The following is a 4177-nucleotide window of genomic DNA, read 5'->3' on the forward strand; positions in this document are numbered from 1 at the left end:
GGGATGCTGCCGACTCTGGGGCTTAGCTCCGCGGCACCCGCCGGCCGGGCAGCCCCACGGCCCCACTCCGGGCTGCTGCCATCCCCGGGGTTTAGCTCCGAAGCATCCGTCGACCGAGGGTCTGGCCGCGCACCCCGGCCGCCCAGCGGACCCGCTCCGGACCAATGCCGACCACGGGGTTTTGTTCCGCGGCAACCGACGACCGAGGGTCAGGCCGTGCGCCCGGGCCGGAGCGGGTCCAAGGGCTGGGCAGGGCGCGGTGGGGTCCAGGCACGAGGCCCGGCCCTCGGCCGGCGGGTCCTCTCTGCGGCCCCGCTCCAGTCCTCTGCCGACCCCAGGGCTTAGGTCCGTGGCATCTGCCGCCCGAGGGCTGGGCCACGCGCCTGGGCCACCCCGTGCCTGGCCCAGCCCTCGGTACTGCACCGGGCCGCTGCCGACCTGGGGCTTAGCTCCGTGGCACCCGCAGCCCGAGGGCCGAGCCGCGCGCATGGGACGCCCCACGGCCCCGCTCCGGGCCACTGCCGACCCCAGGGCTTAGCTCCGCGGAACCCGCCGGCCGAGGGCCTGGCCGCGCGCCCGGGCAGCCCCGCGACCTGCCCGACCCTTGGTCCAGCTCTGGGCTGCTCCCGAACCTGGGGTTTAGCTCCACGGCACCCGCCGGTCGAGGGCCAGCCCGCGCGCCCGGGCCGCCCCCCGCCCAGCCAGGCCCTCGCCCCCTCAGGGCCGCTGCCAACCCTGGTTCTTAGCTCCGAGGCACCCGCCAGCCGAGGGCTGGGCCTCGCGCCAGGGCCGCCCTGCGCACGGCCCTGCCTTTGGCCCTGCTCCGGGCCGCTGCCGACCCCGGGGCTTAGCTCCACAGCACCTGCCGACTGAAGGCCGGGCCGCGTGCCCGGTCAGCTCTGCGGCCCTACTCCGGGCCGCTGTCGTCCCCGGGGCTTAGCTCCGAGGCATCCGTCGGCCGAGGGTGGGCCGCGCACCCTGGCCGCCCAGCGGCCCCGCTCCGGACCGCTGCCGACCCCGGGGTTTTGCTCCACGGCACACACCGGCCGAGGACCAGGCCGCGCGCCCAGGGCCGCCCCGCGCCCGGCATAACCCTCAGCCCCGCTCCGGACCACTACCGACCCCGGGGCTTAGCTCCGCGGCACCCGCCGGCGGAGGACCGGGCCATGCGCCTGAGCCGCCTCACTCCCATCCCGACCCTCGGGCGCGTTCTGGGCCGCTGCCGACACCGGGGCTTAGCTCTACGGCACCAGCCAGCGGAGGGCCGGTCCGTGCACCCGGGCCGGCCGCGCCCGGCACGGCCCTCGGCCCCACTCCAGGCAGCTGCCGACCACGGGGCTTAGCTCCACGACACTCGCGGGCCGAGGACCGGGCCGCGCGCTCGGACCGCCCCACGCCCGGCATGGCCCATGGCCCCGCTCCGGGCCGCTGACGACCCCGAGGCTTAGCTCCGTGACACCAGTGGGCCGAGGGCCGGGCCGCGTGTCTGGGCCACCCTGCGCCCGGCCCGGCCCACGTCCCACTCCGGGCCGCTGCCGACCCCGGGACTTAGCTCCTCGGCACAGGACAGCGGAGGGCCGGGCCAAGCGCCAGAGCCGACCCGTGCCCGGCTAGGCCCTCGGCCCCGCTCTGGTCCGCTGCTGACCCGGGGGTATAGCTCACGGCAGCCGCGAGCCGAGGGCCGGGCCGCGCTCCCGGGCCACCCCGCGCCCGGCCCGACCCTCGGCCCTGCCCTGTGCAGCTGTCGACCCCGGGGCTTAGCTTTGCGGTACACTCCGGCGGAGGACCGGGCCACGTGCCCGGGCCGCCCCGCTCCTGTCGGTACCCTCGGCCGCGCTCCGGGGCACTTCCGACCCCGGGGCTTAGCTCCACGGCACAAGTTGACGGAGGGCCGGGAGGCGCGACCGGGCCGCCCCGCGCCCGGCCCGGCCCTCGGCCCCGCTCCGGGCCGCTACCCACCCTGGGGCTTAGCTCCGCGGCGCCAGCCGATGGAGGGCAGGTCCGTGCGCCCAGTCCGACCGCGCCCGTCACGGCCTTCGGCCCTACTCGGGCCGCTGCCGACCCCGGGGCTTAGCTCCGCGGCACCCGCCGTCGAAGGAACGGGCCGCGCGCCCGAGCAGCCACGCTCCTGTCCCAAACCCTCAGCCCCGCTCCGGGCTACTGCTGACCCAGGGGCTTAGCATCGGGGCACCCGCGTGCCGAAGGCCGGGCTGCGTGCCCGGGCCGCACCGCACCCGTACCTACACTGGGCCGCTCTCCAGACCGCTGCTGACCCCGTGGCTTAGCTCCGCGGCACCCGCCAGCCGAGGGCCAGGCCGCGCACTCGGGCAAACCCGCGCCCGGCCCGGCCCTTGGCCCCGCCCCGGGACGTTGACGACCCTGGGGCTTAGGTCCGCGGCACACTACAGCGGAGGACCGGGCCACGTGCCCGGGCCGCCCCGCTCCCTTTGGTACCCTCGGCCGCACACCGGGCCGCTTCCGACCCCGGGGCTTAGCTCCGCAGCATCCGTCGGTGGAGGGCCGGGCCGCGAGCCTGGGCCGCCCCGCGCCCGACCCGGCCCTCAGTCCCGCTACGGGCCGCTGCCGACCCCGTGGCTTAGCTCCGCGGCACCCGCCTGCCAAGGGCCATTTCTCACGACCGGGCCACCCCGCACCCTGCCCGGCCCTCGGCCCCGCTCCGGGCCGTTCGCGACCTCGGTTCTTAGCTCCGCAGCATTCACCGGTGGAGGGCTGGGCCGCGCGTCCGGGCCACCCCGATCCCGGCCTGGCCCAAGTCTCGCTCCGTGTGGCTGCCGACCCCGGGGCTTAGCTCCGCGACACGAGCGGGCCGAGGGCCGGGCCGTGTGTCTGGGCCACCCCGCGCCTGGCCCGGCCCTCGGCCACACTCCGGGCCGCTGCCGACCCCGGGGCTTAGCTCCTCGGCACAGGACGGCGGAGGGCCGGGCCGAGCGTCAGAGCTGACCCGTGCCCAGCAAGGCCCTTGGACCCGCTGTGGTCCGCTGCTGACCTGGGGGTTTAGCTCCGCGGCGGCCGCGGGCTGAGGGTCGGGCCGCGCTCCCGGGCCGCACCGCACCCGGCCCGGCCCTCGGCCCACCTCCGGGCCGCTGCCGACCCTGGGGCTTAGCCCCGCGGCACACGCCGGCGGAGGGCTGGTATGCGCACCCGGGCCGCCCCAGGACCGGCCCCGCCCTCGGCCCCGCCCCAGACCTCTGCTGAACCCGGGGCTTAGCTCCGCGCCACCCGTCGGTTGCATGCCAGGCCGCGAGTCCTGGCCGCCCCACGCCCATACGGACACTCGGCAGCTCTCCAGACCGCTGCCTACCCGGAGCTTATCTCCGCGGCACCCGCGGGACGAAGGCCGGGCCGCGTGCCCGGGCCAAACCGCGCCCGGCCCGGAACTCGGCCCTGCTCCGGACCACTGCCGACCCCGGGGCTTAGCTCCAGTGCACCAGCGTGCCGAAGGCCGGACCGCGTGCCCGGGCCGCCCCGCTCCTCTACCGACACTCGGCCGCACTCCAGACCTCTGCCGACCCCGGGGTTTTGCTCCACGGCACACACCGGCCGAGGACCAGGCCACGCGCCCAGGGCCGCCCCGCGCCAGGCATAACCCTCGGCCCCGCTCCGGACCACTACCGACCCCGGGGCTTAGCTCCGCGGAAACCGCTGGCCGAGGACTGGACCGCGCGCCCGAGCAGCCCCGCGGCCACGCTCCGGGCCGCTGCAGACCCCGGGGCTTAGCTCTGTGGCACCCGCCGACCGAGGTCCGGGCCGCGTGCCCAGGCCGCCCCACACTTGGCCTGGCCCTGGACCCTGCTCCGGGATGCTGCTTACTCTGGGGCTTAGCTCCGCGGCACCCGCCGGCTGGGCAGCCCCACGGCCCCACTCCGGGCTGCTGCCATCCCCGGGGTTTAGCTCCGAGGCATCCGTCGACTGAGGGTCTGGCCGCGCACCCCGGCCGCCCAGCGGACCCGCTCCGGACCAATGCCGACCCCGGGGTTTTGTTCCGCGGCAACCGACGACCGAGGGTCAGGCCGTGCGCCCGGGCCGGAGAGGGTCCAAGGGATGGGCAGGGCGCGGTGGGGCCTAGGCACGAGGCCCGGCCCTCAGCCGGCGGGTCCTCTCTGCGGCCCCGCTCCAGTCCTCTGCCGACCCCAGGGCTTAGGTCCGTGGCATCCGC

The sequence above is a fragment of the Sorex fumeus genome, unplaced genomic scaffold (genome assembly GCF_029834395.1).
Source record: "Sorex fumeus unplaced genomic scaffold, SorFum_2.1 ptg000098l, whole genome shotgun sequence".
NCBI classification, from domain to species: domain Eukaryota; kingdom Metazoa; phylum Chordata; class Mammalia; order Eulipotyphla; family Soricidae; genus Sorex; species Sorex fumeus.